General features: G+C 37.4%; 1 long non-coding RNA gene across 1 annotated transcript; it reads left to right on the plus strand.

The window, feature by feature from the left end:
- The first annotated feature begins 10,734 nt into the window (after nucleotides 1-10,734).
- Nucleotides 10,735-18,972, plus strand: LOC120587413 (uncharacterized). The gene is made up of 3 exons (XR_005648959.1): nucleotides 10,735-10,892; nucleotides 11,467-11,551; nucleotides 18,721-18,972. It is a non-coding gene; the product is annotated as an uncharacterized LOC120587413 (long non-coding RNA).
- Nucleotides 18,973-22,970: the final 3,998 nt, after the last annotated feature.

Here is a 22,970-nt window from a genome sequence, read left to right on the forward strand (position 1 = left end):
TAAAAAATAGCTTTTACACTTTTTAAAGATTGAAAAACATCAAAAGAAAACATTTTATGATACATGAAAGTTATGTGAAATTTAAATTTCAATGTTTATATCCAAAGTTTTACTAAAACACAGATACACTCATTGTTTACATATTGTCTACAGCTGCTTTCATGTACAACATCAGAGTTGGAAGGAAGACCTTATGGCTCAAAAAGCCCAAAATATTTACTAGCTGGTTCTTTACAGAAAAAGTTTGCCAGCCCCTGAGTTAACAAAATGTGTGTAAGTAGCATCAGAAATGTTCTTTCAAAAACATCTGCTATTGTAGAGTGCTTTTAGTAGTATGGTAGATTGCATTACTGTTCTCAATTCTTCTCTGCTGCTTCTGTAATAGGATTATACATCCAATATCTTCGCGCATGTGACATTGCAATATCTCCCAATAAAGTAGACATAGTATACACCCCTACCCCAATGTCTTTAGGCTTGGTCGTGATATGCTTTGGCCAAAGGAACATTAGCAAATGTGATATGAGCGAGGCTTTAAATGCCCTTGCAGAGTTTGGCCTGGGTTCTTGTGATCTGCCATGAGGTAGTAGCCATCTGTCCAGGTAACCTCTGGTCTCAGAGTGAGAGACATGCAGAACAGACCCGAACTTGAAGCCATGTCAACTTGGCCAGTGCACAGCCCACGAATGAGAAATGTTTGCTCTTGAGAATCACTGAGGTTTTTGGACTGTTTGTAATACAAAAATCTGACTATTATTGTGGCATCCATCACTCATTAGTCATGGTGATGTTCAGGGTCACCATTCAAGCCAGTACAAGTGTTTTCTGCCTGTCTTTTTCAGTGTAACATTATTCTTTTCCCTTTGTGGTTAAGATGCGATTTATAGGGAGATATCTTGAGACTACGTAAATATTCAATTCCTCATCAAGCTCTCACCCATTAATTTTAGCATCTATTGATGATTCTTGGCCAACTGGTGATTTTCTAATTCCATCATTCTTTCTACATTGATTAGTTAGCATTCTATTTTAAGAGCTTTCCCTTTCTCCCTAGCTTGTCTCCCTTCCTTCCTTCCTTCCTTCCTTCTTCCTTCCTTCCTTCCTTCCTTCCTTCCTTCCTTCCTTCCTTCTTCCTCCCTCCCTCCCTTCTTCCCTCCCTCCTTTCCTTCCTTCCTTCCTTTCTTTCTTCCTATTAATATAGACTTATTTTATTCAATAGGTCATAATCCATTATTGTTATTATTTTATTTTCATGCACAAATTTTCCCACATGTAGTCATTGAGAGCTGCTTCAAACAGGCTTCTGTGTTCTTTGACATGATCCCCAGGTATCCTGGTAGTTCTGTTGCATAGCAGTATGTGGGAACTATTGCTCTCATGCATTTAAACAATGATTTAGTTTGTACTACATTTTTCATAGCACATTTTTTATCTAAAAAGACAAACAATTGCCTCATATCTTAATTACTGGATACTAAGCAAGATAAAACTTACAATATCTAAAAAAAGTAGTAGATAACAGATATCAGTGACAGATGTCTAAGATAGAAAATATGTTCCATAATGTGAAATAATATTGATTACAAAATTAAGTCAACTTGGATTTAGGTCTAGATATAATGACAATCTCAATTTAAAAGGAAAGTGGAATTTTTACTTTTAAATTGCATTCCTCTGACTATAATATCTCTCTCTCTCTCACACACACACACACACACACGCGCGCGCGCGCGCACATACACACATACACACACAAGAATATATCTCTTTGTGGGAAGGGGTGCGAGGAACACAAGAATTTTCACAATGGAATAAAAAATCATCTGTTTTAATATCCATTGCTTGGCTATCCTCAGTAATAGATAACAATAATAGATAACTTGGAGAAAGAACAAAATTACTTCAATAAAGCCAACAGTACTGTTGAATAGTTATATCACATTTTGGTCTTAAATGTGAAAAAGCATTTTTCTCATATAAAATTTTGAGTTAATCTTTTTCTTATTTCTTAAAAAATAAGAGCATTCCAAGGAACTAACATTTATATCTTGAGGAAGAAGTTCTTGTTCTATGTACAGATGATCAGTATATATACTGAAACTTTGGGTCTGTAACTTTGCATTACTAAAAAGAAATAATACATTTCGTCTTTCAAATAACAGCACTTTTTTTCATCCTAAAATTCGCTAAGGTAAATTAGAAGAAAATTCCCCATGGAAGTAAAAATTATGATTTTTTATTACTAAAAATAATAGCTGTCATTTTTGAGTATGTACCAGGAATTTTATTTTTATTTTTTTTAAAGATATTGTTTTTCTTTATTTTTTAATTACAACAACAACAAAAGTAGCCCGGTGTAGTTCTTGACCTATGACAACCTTTGTGGCAGCTCTGGTACCGTTCTGTGCCGGCTAGTCTCAGCCCCACAACCTCTAGTGTCCTCAACTCTTTTTGCTGCAAATAAAGATATTAGTAGACAGGTGTATGAGGTAGTTTCCATGCACATCTCTTTCAGAGAAGAAAGAGAGAATGAAGGAAGGAAAGAAAGAGAAAGCAGCATAGATTAAAGGCATGGATTCTCAAGTTACATTGCTGCAGTCCAAATGCTATCTCTTTAATTTAATAGTTATTTGACCTTGGGCAAGTTATGGTTTCTCACGAATATTTCACAGAATCCACGAAAAAGGTTTCGCTTTTTCTAATTAAGTATGTACCAAGAATTTTACATATCATTTCTGTTTTACAAATAAACTAAGTGCAGAGAAATATGCTTTTCAAGGTAACATAGCTAGGAAATAGCTAAGCCAGGACTCACACCCAGTCAGTATAGGCTAGTTTATGTTCAATAACAAATAACTCCCAAATCTCAGCAGATTATAATTGCAGAGTTGTGGTGGCTTATGCTACATGTGCACTGTGGATTGGCTTTGGCTCTACTCAGACTGATCGTGAAGCCTCTTTTTGAAATATTGCCAAGAGTTGTAGTGAGGGGAAAGAGCATGGTGAACCACACACTGGCTCTAAGAGAAGGAACAAAATGGCTTCAATGCAGCCAACTGTAATGTTGAACACCTATGTCACATTTTATAATTGAACATTGGTATTTTGCATTTCAATAGCCAGAACAAGTTATGGCCAAAGGCAATGTCAGTGAGGTGGGAAAATATAATCCTTCTACAGGGAGGGGCAGTGAATATTTGTGAACACCAACAGACTGGTGTGTGAATGGCATAACTTAACCTTAAGCTGGTGTAGCAGAGTCCTGGTCTCAGTGATTGGTCCACATTGAACTAATCAGAGGGAAGCAAAGACTATTTTTTGATGATTTGGGGAAGGGTAGACCTTACTCTGTCTCCAATTTTCAATTGCTGCAGATATTTTTTTTGCCACAGGGGAAGAAGTGTGACAAAAACTGATGCCTGCAACCAAGCAGAGTCGAGAGTAACGGAGCCCCAGCACTGAGGACCCCGAATAGTTTATCCCAAGGGTGGTCCAACTTCTGAACTTTCCAATGATATATCCCAATAAATTCCCTTAGGTTAAACCACTTTGAGTAAGATTTTTTATTACTTCTATTTCTAACCGATAATATTAAAATCTAAGGCCTAGCAAAGTCCTAAACTGTCTTGGAAGAGCCATGCATGCATGTACTTAATAAAATTTTGCATAAAAACAATACAACAACATTATGAACATTTTGAAAAATAAAGAAATGACCTATAATCCTACTACCCTAAAATATCAACTATTAAACAGGTTTGCATGTGTCCTTTCATCCTCCCACCCTACACACACCATGTGCATTTATTTTCACATAGGTTGTATCAAAATATACAAATGATTTTGTATACTGACCTTATGTACATTGGAGTTAAATGTACATTGGAGTTCTTTTCTCACATTCCTATGTAATATTTATAAAGATCATTGGCATAGCTGCAAAAATTCTGACAATTGGCTATGATATAGTATAGATGGAAAATTTCCTAATTTTGAACATTTAGGTTGCTTTCAGTTTTTTACTTTATAGATAACAGTGCTACTCATGTGTGAGGAGAAAAATGGAAAGAGCATACACAAAACCTGGTACAAGTGGGTGCTTCTGTTTAGGCCTCTGAGTTCTCTGGACCATAAGCTGATGAAACTCACAGAATGCAGCAGAGGCTGGACTCTACCTACTACATGATACCCATGCAGGCAAATCTGCTCTTATTTATTGTGATAGGTTTATAAAGTGGCATAAACATCTTGAAATTTTTGCTAGAATAAAGAATACTGATTTGGAATAATATTTGAAATAATTGGTTAAAATTCAGAAGACAATAACTTCTAAGTGGAAGATAATAAGATAGGGAGACTTACAAACATGTTAGTCATAATAAGTCAGAGGGAAATGCTATTGAAATATATCAGTAAAGATTATAGGCAAAAATAATCTTTTTGAACCGAGGTCCTCCATTGGCATGAGCTACTCATGCTAATCTGTTTGATCACTGTCCCCTAAATAGGTTATGCTGAAAGGGGGCAGCTCCTTATGGCCCCCTGGGAGTCTATTCACTGCCCTACATGGCCTAGCTTGTTCTCTGCTGGCCTAGCTTGTTCATTGGCTTCTGATGGCTCTTTGGCCTCTGGTCTCACATTCCCCAGTAATTCTACAGCTTGAGCTAATATTTTCCTTGCTAGTTTGAGATTCATTTAGATTTATATCTACTTGTTATAAATAATTAAAACAGGCTGATGTGTTTATTCAAGAGTAATGTCCAGGCAGTTCTCCAAATCTATTTATCTTTCTCAGTCTCATTTAGAAACTGGAGGACTGGTGGACCACTGATTGGATGTTGAACTTTTTGGCTCTGCTGGTCTTTACCTAGGGCACAGGGCTACAGCTGTAGATCTTGACACCTGTATCTCAGTCCAGATGCCAAATATGATTTCTTGACAACCATATTAGCAAGAGCATTTAACGCAGGCCCACAGGAACATTGAAAACAGAGCCAGAAATTTTGTTTGGTGGATCTGATTTCCTAAATTAAAGAATCCTTCTTTGGCAGAGTGTGGGCTGGCTTGGGACAAAGTGGTTTTATTGTAGTGGAGCCATAAGGGTGTATATTAGTAACTTCTGAGCAGAGAACAAAAAATGGGCCTAGCTCGCCAAAAGAAACCTAGTAAATAAGCATGTCTGATAGCTAGTCAAGTAGAGACTCAAGGGGAGAAGCTGTGACATCTCCTTGGAGGGGATGTGGCGCAGACTGACCTAGAGGTGGGAGGATCTGTAGCTCCTAGGAAGTGGGAGGAAGAATGAGGATTACCAATAAATATTAGGCCCTGGACGATAGTCAGACAAAATGCAATCCCCACTTGCCACTCTTATGTAATCACTGCATAAATAAGCAAGTGGGGCAATCCGTTTGCCTGAAATGACTAATTACTTCACATGTATCTTTGGCTAAATTCCATTCAAAGAATACAGTGAAATAACATTTTTATTATGAACGTTAAAATGTTTTAATTTTTCAACTTGTGGTTTTAGTATGATTTTAGACAATGCCTTGGAGTCTTCTTTTACAGCACTTTTCTTCCAAAAAACTCCAGTACAATTCCAAGAACACTTATTCTCCATAATTCAAATTTGGAGTCATGCCAAAGCCTGATATAGGATTTCATTTTGATACTTGATCCTGAGTATCTAATGTAGACCAATGTTCCCTTATTTTTTTCCAACAAATGCCAAACCCTTAAAGCAGCCCTACACAAGTGACTTGTTTATAAAGGCTCTCTCAGGTCCCTGGAATGTGACTTCCTGAGGCAGGCCAAGTCTGTAGCATTCATTGGCTTCTTCTCATGCTTAGTAAGCACCATGCTGGATCAATGGATAATATGTGCTAATGGCTTTTCTGTATCCTTATAACTATATTTACTGAAAAATGAGAGAAAGGAAAAGGTTAAGTGGAAGTAGAATAATAAATAATAAATGTTCTAGGATGAGAGAACTTGAATGAAATTCCCATTTAGTAAAATATGTGCTTAGCACTTAAACAAGGTGTGTAGCTGTTTAAGAGAGAAGTAGAAAAGTCTGTAGCATGTTTTCTCTTTTCAGAATTCTCCAACTAACAGTATATTGTTTCAGATTTTCTTAAGGGTTTTTCTCTGCACTTTCCAATCACCCTTTGAGGACCATTACTAAAGGATGAATCTGCCACTTTTGCTTTCTCAAATAGCCCTGGTATCTCATGGAGAGGAAATTCTCTGGCTTTCAGTTCCTATTTGGTAACAGCCCCATGCACATCAAGTCTGACAGGCCATTTATTGCTTTTGGCAACAGAGTGAGGTCTGAGCACAAAGAATGGCTGATGAGGAAAACTGCAGGATTCAGGAGTGAGAACAGCCTGGACTGCTCGGGAAAGGGCGGCTAAGGAAGCTGGTGCCCTGGATGCTTGCTAACAAGGATGGCAACTCAGAGAGCTATTGCTAACCGACAAGGAGCCCCACTGGCACGTTCCCTTCCCCCATTTTTAGAGGGAGCCATTGCCCTTCTCATGCATTCTTTAAGTCCTCAACCACATTGCTTGCCTAACAAATATTCTGTGAAGACAAAAGGGCAGATCTTGAGAATCATCAAGAATAACTTGCTACATAGAGTAAAGCAGTCATATTACATAGCAATTACGCAGCAAAAAGTCCGAGGTCTTCAGATTTATTTTTGAATGAAAAATTTACTTTAAGGTAGAAATGTACTTGACATCTTTAATCAGTCCCTGGTACATGGGCATAATTGCATTCATTTATGCTCCACGCAGATGTTATAAAAATTGATGCTTTTAAAGTATGGATTTCAAATCAAAATTATTTCAATTTGAACCACATAAAAGGCTTTTTAAAATAAGAGGCACACATACCTGTATATATTGAACATTAAGGAATTCCCTTTATTTTCCCTGCTAAAATTTAAAAATCCTAAACAATAGAATGCTTTCAACTCTACTATGTTACTCTAGTTATTGATTGCTGAAACAATGCTCATATAAATATCGTAAGACTTAGTAATTCCTTGCAGAATCTGATTCATTAGGGACAAGTACTCTTTGGCTGCTTTAAGCACTTAGGTACACGTTCTCTGAGTGAGTCTATTGTCATAGCAACTGATTTACCATAGAAAAGCAAGGAAACACCTTTAGTCAGAAGTGATTTTCCTTCCCTTTCATTTGGAAATCTTTCCTGGGCTCTTGGAATTAAGTTTCATGACTCAGACACCTCTCATGGAAAATTTCACTTAATGAATGATAATTCTGTGGCAATTTTTAAATTTCTGAAGTGCTAGATTTAATGGATGTTCAAATACTGTGATTTAAGACCTATGGTTGGGAGAGCATGACAAAATACCAGAAAATCATGTGACAGATGAACAGGAAAATGAACCCTATGAGTTTGTATTAATATATCCAGAAAATTCAGACTGAAAAAACCTGAAATAGTCAGAAGTTTAAGGTTCATCTGGATCACCTTAATTTTAATCACATTATAGTTAATCTTATCTAACATGGGATTATAAACTGCTTTACATATTCCAAAAAAGTCAATCAAACAATCAACCAATGGCCTGATAAAGCCATCTCCCATATTTGGACACTGTCTGAGGGGAGGAAAAAGTTAATTCTTTGGGGAAAATGTTTTAGTAGTTCACAATGAACAATGAAAGACTTCCACATAAGAATACAATTTTTAAAAGGATTCCACTATAACACTTGAATTTTCTAAAGTCAAATTGTGTTTGTATAACACGGCTACAGATGTTCACCACATCAAAGTATTAGACTTGGGAAAACACCACTTTAACCCTTTAAAGAAAGGTAGGAGTGTGCAAAAGAAAGGGATTATACATAGGAAATCACTTCTCTGAAACCCTTGGGGTCCAGAAATGCTTTATAATTTAGAACTTTCTGGATCTTGGATAGTAATAAGGTAAATATACCATATCATACATAAAACCCTGAGTGAGGTCTGGGCAGCACCCTGTAATAAAACAAATTGATATTTCAGCAGTGAAATGTGTGAACATTCACACTGGCTGTGATCAATGAAGATTAAACAGCCTCAAGTCAGTTCAGGGCAGTTTCGTTGCTAAATGAGTTCAGGTCTGGTCAGGCTTTGATGCCAAATGAGTTATGAGAAGTCTTTCATTTATTAAGCCTCTTTGGACTTCAAAATTGGTGGATAAGGAATTGTGAACCTATACTACTTTATGCAATGACTAAAACACTTCTCTCTCTCTACACTGAATAAAGCTGAAAGTGTGTACTGTTCAAAAAGAAAATAGATGAATTAAGGAGTGATGGAGCTACAAGTTAGTAAAGGAAAATAGCAATATCTGGGAACATCTGCCTTCCAGCAGAATATTCTTTATGTTTCTAATAAAAACAGGAAGCCAAGTGGATGGATGAACTGATCTGAGATGTACGATGGTAGTTTTTGTGTTATAGTGGCACAAATATGGGCAGTTAGGACATATTTTCACACGATAGTGGGGCAAAAAGGTGAAACAAGGAATAATGGGATATCTAGCAATAATAGGTATGATTATGTGACAGACACATTTATGGAGAGGCAAAAAACAAAGGATTTGGCATCAGTTAACAGAGTTCCTGAGTTCAAATCCTGACTCCATTACTTGCTTAACTTATCTAAGCCTCAGTTTCCCCATCTGTGAAATGGGGAAAGTAATATCATAGGGTTGTTAGGAAGCACCAATAAAATAAAAGCTGTAAGACACTCAGTACACTGCCTGGTGCATGGTTGGCAGTTAAAAATAAAATAATATAAAAATTAAAAAGTTAACAGTTGCTACTAATGGTAAAGATACAATATCTCACTCATCCACTGTTTTTAGTTAGCATTAATGGTGTCATCGGATTACACATAAATGTATACTTTTCCCTATCTACAGTATGCCTCTATTGGGGTCACTCTTTTGAGGTAAACACATTTGAGAGATGTTTTTTGAATAGAAATTTGCTTCAGTTATATCTTAACACAAACAAGAGGCTTTTTAAAAAATAACTTACTTCCCTACTTTAGCCAACTGCCCTGAACTTTCTACTTTGTTTTGCGTGATAGTGGGTTTTAAATCAACCAATTTACAAGGCCCTAGAATTGTATTACATCTGCGTTCAGAAAACTATTTATTTTCTTCCATTGTTTTCTGAATTAATCTTATCTCTTTTGGTTTTCATATCTCATAACTCACACCTATGTATTGAATTTTGGGCTTTCTCTTTCCCCTTTACCATAAAACTACATACCTGAAATATAGCTAGCCCTTTCCTTCCCCCAACCTTAATTTTCATTGCAAAATTAATTTACATACTTTGTTCATTTTTTTAATTTAAAGCCAAATAACATAGTGTGTGTGTGTGTGTGTGTGCTGTAAACAACTAAAAAGGGAAATCTATCATGAATTTTCATAATTTCATCAGTTTGAATCCGCTTTCCAGAGAAGTAATTGATATTAACTGTTAAGCCTGTGTTCTTCCAAACAATTTTCTATGTATATTCAAATATTCATATCCTATATGGTAGGGAGGAATTTGTTTTTGATTTAGCAAAAATAAAACCATTCTACACATACTGTTCTGCAGCTTGCTTTTTTTCGTATTTAACCATGTACCATGGTCATCTCATATTGTTATCGTTCCTATTCTTTTGTAACAAGTTATATTCTTTAAGTATGACTGTGTATAGTTACTAACTTAATTCTTCATTTGCTGAAATAATATTTATTGATCATCAAAGTGAGAAAAATATGTACTAGTTGCTATGGAAACAGCAAGATTTTTAAGAGACATAATTTTTGCCCTCTGGATGCTTATTATGATCTGGAAAGAGAAATAAGACAGGGACACAAATAACATTAGTAGTAAAGAATATATAAGCATAAATTTTAGTACCACTGTGGGTCAAAAAAAAGTAAATTAACTTTTAAAAGGTGGAAGATTTATACGATCTAGTAAATTAACTTTTAGAAGGGCTGATGAAGAAGGTTTTTTTTAGGAGATTTTCGATTTAAATTGGTTCTGGAAAGATTTGTTGGATTTTAACTGATGTAAAAGAGGAAGAAAAAACTACCTTTAGCCAAATCTCTGAGAGAAAAAAATATAGGACATGTTTAAAGTAGGGCCATAATCCAAATGCATTGATATAAAACACTTCTTGGTTTCAGAGGTATTAAAAGGTGGGGAGAAATGTACAAATTAAATCAAGAAAATATGGTATTTGGTCAATTTGACTGGAATGACAGATTTCCAGAAGGTAGAACTGAAAGAAAAATCTAGAGAAGTAAGTAGAAGCCAGATTATGAAAAGTCCTAAATATGAACAGAAATCTGAAATTTGTTCATTTCGATTCTTGCATATAGTTCTCTTCCAGTTCTTTCTTTTCTTTTTATCACAAGCTGTTAGACTTTAGGAAGAGACCAGATGTACTAGTCTTGAAAGATAAAAGTCTGTATTTTGGAGTCCAATGACACCTTTAAAGCTGTTAGTTCATTTTGGCAGGCCCTCCCATTACAGACAGTTTTTTTCCATAAAGAGATAAACATTTCGTATTAATTTACTCATGTGCCTAGCTCCGTGCTATCACCAAGACGTCAGTGGTGAACGAAACACAGTCTCAGCCTCGCATGCTCATGGCCTGGTTAACAGAATTTTCAATGCCTTCTCCTCACTTCCCAGACATTGTCAGTGTCAAATTTTGCTGGCCTATCAACCATTTAAAGTATCCATTGCCTCACTGTCACCTTCTGCTGCCTGGGCCTTGTTTCTCATTTGCGGTTATGATTTCCTACTTGCCTCTCAGAACTCTGGTTTCTTGAAGTCCTCACACCCTTTCTTAATACCTGGGTAAGTTTTTCTCTCTGATAGCTATTTACAAATCTATCTATCTATCTATCTATCTATCTATCTATCTATCTATCTATCTATCTATCTATGTACAGCATCTCCACAGTTATTTTGTAAAAATTTATTGGTTTTTGGATTTTCTTGATGTTGATGAGGACAACTACAATGAAGATGATGAAGCACAGGTGGACTTAGAAATATGTCAAATATCTCCTACAGAAAATGTCTATAACAATAAACACAAGTGGAGAAAACCTGTACCTCAGTCTTAGCAGTGAGCATGAAGCTCAGTGTGCTTTCACTTTCTGGAGGAATTGACCCCTTTACTGCTATGGACTCTCTCTATCTCTGATTATATTCCTCCATCTGAAATCGACTTTGTCTGTTGTTACTATAGCTATCCGAGATGGTCCCCAAGGATTCCCTCCTCTTCCTGTAGTCCTCTTTCACACTGTACCCAAACTGGTCTGTGTGATTAATAAAATATGGTGAAAGTAAAGTTATTTCACTTCCGAGATTAGATTATAAAAGACTGACCTCTGTCACAGGCCCTCTCTCTCTCTCCCTCTCTCAGATTACCTCCTCTGAGGGAAGTCACATCATGAGCAGCCCTATGCAGAATCCAAGTGACAAGGAGCTGAAGCCTCCCGTCAACCAAGGTAAGTGGGCTTGGATATTGATCCTCAAGACCCAGACAGATCTGCTGTCTAGACTGTGAGACACTCTGAATAAGAATATCCAGCTAAGCTGCCCTAGATTCTCAACACATAGAAATATGAGGTAATAAATATTTGTTGTTTTAAATTGCTACTTTCGGGTAATTTGTTATACAGCAATGGATAATTTATATATCTAGCTTTCTTTTGACTAGTATTTTCACGGTCTTTTGAGGGTCTCAGGACCACCCCAAGTTCAGTAACTGGTCAGAAGGACTTCAGACTCAAGACTCAACAAAAGGTTATGTTTGCAGTTAAAGTTTATTATGGTGAAAGATACTGAGTAAAGCATCAGGAAAGATTTTCATTGAGCAGAGTCCATAGAGGTTCAGCACAGGCCTCAGAGTTCTTCATCAGAGGCCACATAAGATGTGCTTTCTCCTTAGCAGCAAACTATAGGAAAATGTGTGAAACGTCTCTACCCAGGGAATTCTGTTGAAGTCTCAGGTAGAAGGCTTTTTTGACGTGCTGGTCACATAAATGTATTTTGCTATGCAACCAGCCATTGCAATTGAAACTCAGGAACCCAACAATAAAACCAGGTGAACATCATTAATCTTGATATTTGCACATAGCAACCTGACAAGCTGGTATAGCACAGCCCATTGCTCCAGGTGTACACAGCATAATCATCAATCCCCGGCATCCAGGGGTTATATTCCCATTGGCTGGCCAAGGGTCATTCATAATTCTAAGTTCTCTTGCAAGGAATAAGCAACCAGACCTGCTCTGTCAACTCTTGCTTCTCAAAAGGTGGATGACAGTTATCATCAACTGCCTAATATGGAGATGAATGATACATCAGAAAACTCCAGCCCCCAGACTTCAAGTCTTCTAGCTTAGGCTGCAAATTTTATGAAGCAGAAACAAGCATTCTCCACTATGTTCCATCAGAATTCCTGACTCACGAAAAACATAAGATACAATAAATGATTATTGTTTAAAACCACCAAGTTTTGGGGGTAGCCTGCTATGTAGTAAAACATAAATAATACTGGGTAATATTTCCTTGTTTCTTTGCAAGTCTGGCCCTTTTTTACTGGACACCTGATGTGAATTTTATGTTTTGGTGCATGGGATTTTGTTGTATTTCATTAAATAGTGTTAGATTTTGTTCACTGCTAACTAAGTTACTCGGAATTTGTAGGAATTTTTTGAGGATTGCTTTTAAGTTTGTCAGGGTATATTCAAAGCAGTCTTTAGCTGAGGACTGATTTATCTCCATTACTAAGCTGATAACTTTCTCAACACTATTTCAGGGATTGGCAAACTTTTTGGTAAGGGGCCATACAGTAAATATTTTAGGCTTTGAAGACCATATGTAATCTCTGTTGCATATTTTTCTTTGTGTGTTTCCATAATCATCTAAAAATATAAAAATCATGCTTAGTTTGCAGGCTGTCCAAAAACAAGTTTGTGGGCTAGATTTGGCTTGTGGGCTGTAGTTTGCCAACCCCTGCAATATCTGATGTCCTTTGCAATAAGTGGTCTTTCTACTCTGGCTCAAAGGAACATGAACTCCTCTCAGCCCTGTATAAATTCCAAAAATGTTTCTGCCTGTTTATTCTCATGGTTCTTTCCCCAGCCCTGGCTGGTTTCTTCTCACGTTATGTGCAGGTTAGCACTCAGCCAAAGAATTGAAGAAAGCTCTCCTTAAATTTCTTTCTCTGTACAGCTGCTTTCTCTCTGGCACTTGGTTCTATAAATCCTAGTCACCGTGATATCTCTGAACTCTGATCTCTTTCTCTCTCTTTCTCTTCCACTCAGCAAGACTGCAGTTTTTCTGTGGGTTCCCCCTTCCTGTGTCACAGCCTGGAAGCGGCCTCTAGGAAATAAGCTATTTCAATCACAAGGTCCACCTCCTTTGTTTACATCCTCTCAGGGATTGCAGCCCTGTGTTGCTTGTTTTTCAATGTTTTGAAAACCATTCGTTTCATATCTTCTGTTTTGTTTTCTAGTCGTTTCAGGTGAGAGGTTAAATTCAGTCTCTGTTACTCCATCTTGGAAAGAATCTTTATTAATTCTTGAATTAAGTTATTATCAGTGATCATGTTTTTATTTGCCTACATATACTTACTCCTATGTGTTGGTGTCTATATTAAACATAAATTTCTAACACAAAAAGATTTAGTCCTAGTTAATATCTTCATTGTTAAATGCAGTGCCATATTTGTGCACACACATAAATACCATCAGAGTAAATGCCATTAATTAAAGCTATATGTCGGTGACCACAGACTTACAAGATTTCTAGTTGAGACAAATCTTAAATGATCTAGAAGATTTTAGTTTAACTCGAACATTTTATAAAATTTTCCTCTTCAACATCTTTAGTAGTAAACATATAATTCTGGGAGACATACTCTACTTTTTAAGATAGACTGTATCAAAGTTAGACAGCAAATAATTGTCAGAAATGGTACGTTATTATGAGCTAAAATGTAATTCCTTATAACATTGATGATTTAGTTATCAAATTTGAGTTTAACTTAAATCCAGGGGACCTTTTTTATCAACTCTTTTTAATCCTCTTCGTGCATTCATTATCGATTCAGTCTACAAATATGTATTGTGCAAGGCTCTATGCTGAGCTTGGGCTTGCAAAAGTAAAAAAAGAAGGTAAGGTTCAAATCTTATGCATCTTTCAGTTTGGTGGGGGAGTTAGAGAGTAATCTAAGAAATAAGCATGCAAATATGAATGAAATTACAGTGTGATATGCCATGCAGTAGCATGGTGCTATGGCACTGTATAGAGGAGAATTGGACCTGGTTAGCAAAGTTAGAGAGGATGTTCTTGAGGAGATATGACTTGAGACCTGAAAACAAAGTAGAAGATAATCAGACAAGATATGGAGAGAGCTGCCAGGAAGAGGGAACAACCTCAGTAAAGGCACTGGAGCAAAAGAGAGCAATTGGTGTTAAATCTAAATGTAGGGCTTTCAGATAAACCTCTCAAATACTCCACTCTCTCAACGAATACACCCAATCTCGGAAATATCATTATATTACCAAAAACACATTTCTGACATTTTGGGCAGACCTGCAGGGAGGCAGGTTTTATTTCAATATGAGGAAGTACTTTGGATTGTCCTCTGGAGTTATTGTGCCCACCTCAGGTTTTGAACCTCATGTATACTGAATCTCATTACATGTTGGGATCCCTCTTTAAGATAAAAAATATAAATGATGGATACAAAGTTTAGTACAGGAATCAGAAGAAGCCCTTGGAAGTGAGAAGCCCTGATGTTGATACTTCATTAGTTTCAGAATAAATAAGTCTACCTCCTGTCTTGAGGTGTTCAGACAAGGGTGCATGGTCATTTATTTGTAATGTTATCAAGGAATTTCAGATGTTGTGTAGAAATCTGGACTTGATAGGACTTCAGGTTTCTTCCAAATGCAGATTTTGTGTTTACTTGGCTTAAATTTGAGAATTAAATAGGTCAAAGTTTGACCGCGTAATCTTCACCCCCCAGCTGGTTTATGGAATGAATTATCTGATGGCCAAACAATGATGTGGTGTTTGGGACTGAGTGTGCGGGCGTGGGCGTGGGTGTGGGTGTGTATCTTTCGAGTCTGAATTAAATGAATAGGAAAGTTGAATGTGCAGCTTCAACGTCTAGCCAGTTATTTTATTCTAGCACTCAGATCACAAGCCATAGAATCTGAGCTAAAAAGGTTTCTGAATCCAAGCCTGAGTTTGATTCCCATGCTAACCATTGCGCATACATGGAGAACATATCAGGGAAGGCCCAGAGACAGTACCTCCACTCTCCACCCCCACTATTCACCTCACACCCGATTCCCCTGGTCAGAGGAGGCTTGAGGAGAGAAGATGGAGCTTTTAGTGTGTGTTCATTATCCCTGATGCATACATGGTCTGCATCATTGTCAGAAGGAAGAAGGCCACATTACAAATAAAGACTGGCACCCCCTTGAATGAACAAAAACAAAAACAGAACCCTCAGAGTCAATTATGCCCTGAATCATTATTAGAAAACAGGAATAATACTAACAACAACAAAATAATAACAGCTGCGCTGTGACTGAGTGCTTTTGCATTCCCAGAGTAGTTGTCTGGACAGATCATAAAGCTCTTAGCAGACTTTAATTAGAGCTCAGAGGTAGGCAAGTTACGTGGCTAAAGTTCCTGCCTTTCTGGTCATCAGAGATGTAAAATCAGGTGAGGTTAAGTGGTCAATTTATGGACACCTGGTCATGTTCATCTGTGAGTGCTTTTCCAGTCTGTCAGGTTTTTGGAATCTGACCTGTTAGCAACTCTGCCAGGCACTGTGCCCTTGCTTGCAGGTGTACGAGTTCAGAGCTAATGTGTTTATGTCAGCTCATTGTCTCAGGAGTAGGCCACACCAAGTCTGGACCTGTTTACTTTTTTTTGGAGCACTTCTACAAGGGACGTACTCAGAGGTAACAGTCCTGAGCCAAGTAGATTCTATCTGGGCACCTGCCAGGTACAAATGAGGACACTGCTTTTCAATAGGAGATAATTGACTGCATATGGCTCTAAGTTGGTTGAAGTTTTTTCCACTTTAATACCTAGGAACATAGTTTTAAAAACATTTTTATTATTTATTTATTCATAGAGACTGCCACCATTTCTATGAAGAAAGGAAAATTTTAGTGCTAGTAAGGAAATAAAAAATAAAGTCCCCTTGAAGATCTGTGAATACTTAGCACTTCATGTCCTATGTGTCCCCTATCTCACTCAGACTTCTGGGGTGTCTGGTTTGTGCCTGAGAGGACAGAGCAGTTCTATCTCAGACAGGGGCTCTGGGATCAGTGGTGGGTTAGCGGATATTTCCACCCTGGACTCAATCTTGGCTGATTAGGAATTTCCCAAACATCCACATTTTCCATTAATATTATCCAACCCCCATATGTTGATACAAATCTACTTCCAATCTATGTAAATTTTTTGTACCAATAATTGGGGGAAAGGAGAATATTGTCTTTTACTTATTAGGAAAAGAGTGACTGCCTTTTATGTATCCTGAAAAAACGCTTTCAAACCTCAAAGGCTTCGAATAAGCCTCGCATTCTGGGGTTTGGAGAACCAGGCCCTGCTCATCTAGACTTTATGTTCATAATTTCAAAACTTATGATTCTATTCCTTCTGATTCTCCTTTTCCTGGTTCTGTCTGTCTGCATTCCTCAGTCTTTTCTTTCTCCTTGAATTTTTATTGTCTTTTTCCGGCCTTTTTCTTTGATGTCTTTCTTAAATTATTGAAATCAGAATTTCACATGCTCATCTATCTTTCACTGTGGTTTTGGTCTGAGGGTACTCTCATGATTTACTTTTATGCTTTTAAAAAATATTTTGTTTATAAAAATTCCCAGCTTATGACTTTTTTTTTTTTTTTAAATCTCAGTAGCTAACTGGACTAATGTATTTATTTAGGAAAGAGTTGACAATGACTCCTGGTGCTTTTCTTAAATTTTAACTAATAGCTCAGAATCCATCCTCCTATAGGTGAAACATTTTCTCCCTTAAATTCTTTATTATTCTTGAATACATAGGAGCTCATTTTTCTTTCTGCTTGCAGTGTCCAGTCATCTCTTCCTTTCTCTCAAATGAGTTGATACCACACTACCTGGAAAACTTTAATGCTAGCAATAATTTACAACAGCTTAAATAAGAGTTGTCCTGAGACATGGGCTTGGTGAGGGGAGGCTTCAAGATGCTCTTATTGTTCTCTGTTCAGATGTAATATCTGGACATTATACCAAAGAGACAAAATCTGGTTGGCTAATGCTTTAGTTTACTAAGGCTGCCATACAAAGTAACACCAACTGGTGGCTTAAAGGACAGACGTTTATTTTCTAACAATTCTGGAGGCTAGAAGTGCAAAGTCCAGGTGTCATTAGGTTGAGACCTCTTTCCTTAGCTTGTAAATGGCTCTCCTCTCTCTGTGTCTTCATATGGTCTCACCTCTGTGTCTGTGCTCTAGTTTCTTTTTATAAAGACACCAGTCATATTGGACTAGGGCCCTTTGTAATGACTCATTTTGATGTAATTATCTTTTTAAAGCTCCTATTTCCCTATACAATCACACTGAAGTACTGGGGGTTAGGACTGCAATATGTAAGCTCAGACACAGGGCACGATTCAACCTGTAACAGTATATTAACGATCTGGCATCCTCATATTGACTCCAGATTGTCAGTGACAACAATTAGCTCCAAAACACAACTCAAACCCTCAAAGTCAGTGCAGAAGTCAGACTATGGGGCTCCCTTAGGGTCAGATGTTGCAGGCCCCTCTCTCACTTTAGAGACTCTTCATAACAAATGTAAACAGGCTGCTTATCTGATTCCCCAAACTGTAGCAGACCAATGTGTAGAGTAACCGCCAAACAAAAAAAGCCACACTGAGAGGGGCAGGTGTGCCGACTGCTGCCGGAAGGAAGTGACTTTAGCACTGAGAGGGCAGCAGAAGAACCTTAAAAGGGCAAAACTACTGGCAATTGCCATGTACTACAAGGAGAGCAGATAGTAGCAATACTCCTGAATTGTCAAGAGTAGATGACATTACTTTGAAAAACCTGTAGTAGGAAGCAGTGGAAACTTTGCCATTAAATATAGAGAAAATGGTTAGGGCATTTGAAGGAAATAAATTTCAGTTATTAGGGTAATGCATTGATGGAAATTAAAAATTTCCAGTACTGAACAAATGCTTTTTTTTTATAGACGACAGATGAGTCCTGCTTGGAATTTGTGAAGGTTTTGCTGTAATCCTGAACATGAACATGAACGGAACATGAACATGTTCAGGATTAGGGCCCCGGGGCGCAAGGCTTTCCTGTCCCAGTGGTTCTCAGGTTTAGATTTGACAGCCCAGTGAGGCTTACAAGCCGTCCCCAAAATTCGCTAATGGTTTTCAAAGATGTTCATCAGACAACTTTTAATTTAAGCTATATCTCCTATAGTGTGCAGATTAATATTCTAACAACTTCTATAATGTTTTTATAAATAGTGTGCTTATATGGCACTCTATTTTGTGTGTAAGTGTGTTAAACATAGTAATATGTTTAATGGAAACATTTAAAATACACCACGGTTTTTATAACCTTGCTTGGCCTTTCTTCATGTTGTAGCACTCCAGGAGCTTCAAAACTGGTAGCGACCCTGACATTTCTCAGCTCGCAGAGGCCCTGCTCTGGAACTTGCCACGTGCTCAGCCTCACCCTTCTCTGCATCATCTCCAGTTTGCACGTCATGCTTCTGGCCACCTTCTGTCTCCTATCATAGTTATTTATGAAGTTGTTTTATTTGTCTTACAAGATATTGTGAACTTAATTCCCAATAGCCATCCCCCTACAGTAAATGTACCAAGCCTTTGTTTTCTACTTGTCAAACCATTTGAGTCTTCCGTAGTGTTTGTTGCAGATGCCTTCCAAGGTAACTCTCAGAACTCTTCCTTATGCTCAAAGAAAGATCACCCAGAATGCTTTGTTAGAGAGTTAGAAGAGCTGGTAAATGTTTAATGACCAGTTTTGAGGTGGGAGGCCTGATTCCTAGCATCTGCTGGTTCTAGACCTCATTGAACGTGGAGTTGGGAGATGCACACGATTGGCTCTTGCTGGCTAATCAGACTTCAGAAAGTTCCAAGATATCTCTAGCTCACAGCTCAGGGATAGTGAGAAATGCTATTCTGTAAGCAATGGAGAAGCCTGTGGAATCCTTTCTCCACCTGCACAGGCCAAGGATGTAGTACATATGCATAAGACTTCCTCACTTTTCAGGTTTTTCTCCTGCCAGCTCTTCCCAACTAACTGCACGAGATTTTGCCAAACACTGAAATAGTTTTAAAGTCATGGGCAATGAATCCTGAAATGGATCTACTCAGAAGTTTCTTAAGGGTCACTAATATGAATTAGTAATGTGTACATACAGGTTGCCTTTGGGGTTCTATAGTCATTAGCTCTACAAATTATTATTTTTTTTTCAAGAATTTGCTTACTCCTCCCCCTCCCCACCGCCTTTTGCATGCACACACTCACTCACTTCTTAGACACACGCTATGGTAATTTTTATCATAGGGAGGCAACGATACCACCCCTTCCCCTTCCTACCTGTTTTCCCTCAGTTTCACATACAGAGAGAGCAGATTTTACATTACTCTAATCAGGGATTTTGGTTTACTCTTTTGTCTCCCAACATGATGTTTTTTTTTGTTTTGTTTTGTTTTTTTTTTTGTTCACAACAGATAGTCAAAAAAATATCTAAGTTAAATTAACTCTCATTTCATGGAGTATATGTGAAATACCTTTTTTTCCTCACTATAGAAAACTCCTAAGTTTTCATTAATTCTTGCATGAGAATTAATTGAGATAATTTCTAATGTAAAGGAAACTTTTTTTTCCTTAAAAGAACTAGTTTCCGTACCTTAGACAATAAATGTTGGACAATGGATGTGGCTGGCCTTGTTTAACTCTCTTTTAGTGAAAGTAACTAGCTTGTAGTTGTCCATCTCCCACAACCAAACTCTTCCCTAATTTAACACAATCTCAAAAGCCTTAGCCAGTTATGACCCAGATCTTATGCTTAGCTAGATTAGTTTCTGGGACTCAAGGGGTGAGAAAAATCTGAGTCTTACAAACAATTAAACCCATTAAAAAGTAAAAAAAACCAGACAATAGCAACTATTAGTGAGGATTAGGAAAACCGATGCCTCATAAATTGTGGATGGGAATGTGAAATGGTACAGCCACTTTGGAAAATAGTTTGGCAGTTTCCAAAAAGTTAAATAAACATAAACGTGCCTTATGACCCAGTAATCCTACTGCTAGATATCTACCCAACAAAAATAAAAATGCTTGTCCATAGAAAGACATGTATGAGAATGCTCATAGCAGATTTATTCAAAATAGTCCAAAACTGGAGAAAATCAAAATGTCTATAGGTTAGGAAATGGAAAAAACAAAATGTGGTATATCCATACAGTGAAATACTCTGCAGCAATAAAAAGTAAAGCACTGATACATGCTATAACGTTGAAGAGCCTCGATAACATTATGCTAAGTGAAAGAAGCCAGCCACAGCAAACTACATGTTGTATGATTTCATTTATGTGAAATTTCTGGGAAAGGTCAACTGTGAGAGACAGAAAGCAGAATAGTGGTTGTTTGGGGACAGGGAGTAGGAAAAGGGATCGACCGTAAATGAACACAAGGAATCTTTCAGGGGTGATAGAAAATTTGTACATTTTGCACAACTGTAAATTTACTAGAAATCATTAAATTGTTTTCTTAAAAATGGGTGAATTTTATGGTATATAAATTATATCTCAATAAAGCTTTTAAAAATCAACACAATAAATAAAGGTCTTTGTTAATTCTATTTACCTGTTGGTTTTCCTTGTCTGATTATAAAATCCCAATGCGGCTATGTGTCACCTAGTCACATCTTTTCTTTTTATTCATAGATGAGACGAGTGGCTAACTACATTGTTGGAGAAGGCAGTGGCTAGATCGGGCCCAACAAATCTATAGATGCATTGACAGATTTTTCTTCAGCTGTGGCCATACAAATCACGTAACCGGCAGGGAAGGGCATGGCGTATTCACCCTTCCTCTCACATAGTTGTCCCTGGGAAGGAATGATGTCCCTATGGAGGAGTGTGTGTCTCTGTCACCTGCTGCATGCTGGGGAAACTGTACTAGATGTAGGATTTTGCACTATCTTGACTCCAAGAGAAAAAGACACTCCTTGTTAAAATGAAACTAATATTACCTTAAAGGATGGAATCATTTATTTGACCACTAATCTCTTTTTTACTACACATCTTCTTTAGTGGCCACAACAGAATAGGAAGCCTATAGAGAACCTTCTGGTTTTAACTTGGGCTTTTGATGTTGCCTTTGAAGAATATCCTGGAGCTCACTTTTGACCAGTCAAATATAAGGTAGCAGTTCCCATAAAGGGACCAATTAGGAGATGGGAGAGCTGGAACTTTGGCAAGGAGTCTGTGATATTGTTCAAGCCCCAGGGGGAAAACAATACACTATTTTTTCTTCTTCTTTATTTTGCCTATCAAACTGACAAATTAGAAAGTACACATTGTTCTAATTTGGAGTGGTTAGAAAATAATGGGCCTGAGAATACAGTCTGGGTGGCTTAATTTACTTCAGCAATACATCTACAAATGTTTCACCCTGGTGATCTAGTTCCTCTGCCCAGTGAGGCCGGCTACCTTTGTGTTTTCGTGTTCTTTGATTCTTTTGTGTGTACCTAACTTTTTAAGGAAGTATTCACATTTCTATCTATCTATCTATTTATTTATGCCTACAGTTCCTGGTCTTCCTAGGTGGTCTCCCATCCAAATACTAACCAGGCCCGACCCAGCTTAGCTTCTGAGCTCAGACATCGGGCTTGTTCAGGGTGGCATGGCCATAGACCATGACCATGGCTCCACTGGGGCATGAACCCAGGACCTTCTGCATGTAAAGCAGATGTGCTAACTGCTACACCGTGGAACCATGTCCTCACATTTCTTTTTTTAACTTTAATTTTTTTTTAAATTTTGATAGGAACACTTAACATGAGATCTACCCTCCTGACAAGGTTTAAGTGTAAAATTGTTGACTAGAGGTACAACATGGTATAGCAGATCTCTAGAACATTTCCAACTTACATAACTGAAACTTTATACCTGTCAAACAGCAACTTCCCACTTCTCCCTCCCCCAAGACCCTGGTAATGGTAATCACCATTCTATTCTCTGTTTCAATGAATTTGACTATTATAGATACCTCATATAAGTGGAATTATGCAGTATTTGTTCATCAATGTCTGGTTTATTTCACTTAACATAATGTCCTCCTAATTCATTCATGATGTCACATATTGCAGGATTTCCTTCTTTTAAACGGCTGAATAACATTCCATTATATGTACACACCACATTTTTCTTATCCATTTGTCTGTCATGGTATTTAGGTTGTTTCCATATCTTGACTATTGTGAATAAGGTTGCAATAAACATGGGAGGGCAGATATCTCTTTGAGATTCTGATTTCGACTATTTTGGACAAATACTCAGAAGTGGGATTGCTGAGCCATATGGTAATTCTATTTTTAATTTTTTGAGGAATCTCCATACTGTTTTCTATAGCAGTCGCATCATTTTAATGTCCCCACCAACACTGCACAAGGGTTCCATTTTTCTCCACATACTCACTGTTACCTTTTTTTTTTTTTTTGATACTAGCCATCCTAACAGGTGTGAGGTGATCTCACTGTGGTTTTAATTTGCATTTCCCTGACGATTTATATTTACCCTTCTATTACTAGTGCCTGGCAATGCCTAAAACACAGCAGATGTTGTTCAATAAATATTTGTTGA

This window comes from Pteropus medius, unplaced genomic scaffold (assembly GCF_902729225.1).
Source record: "Pteropus medius unplaced genomic scaffold, Ma_sr-lr_union100, whole genome shotgun sequence".
NCBI lineage: Eukaryota > Metazoa > Chordata > Mammalia > Chiroptera > Pteropodidae > Pteropus > Pteropus medius.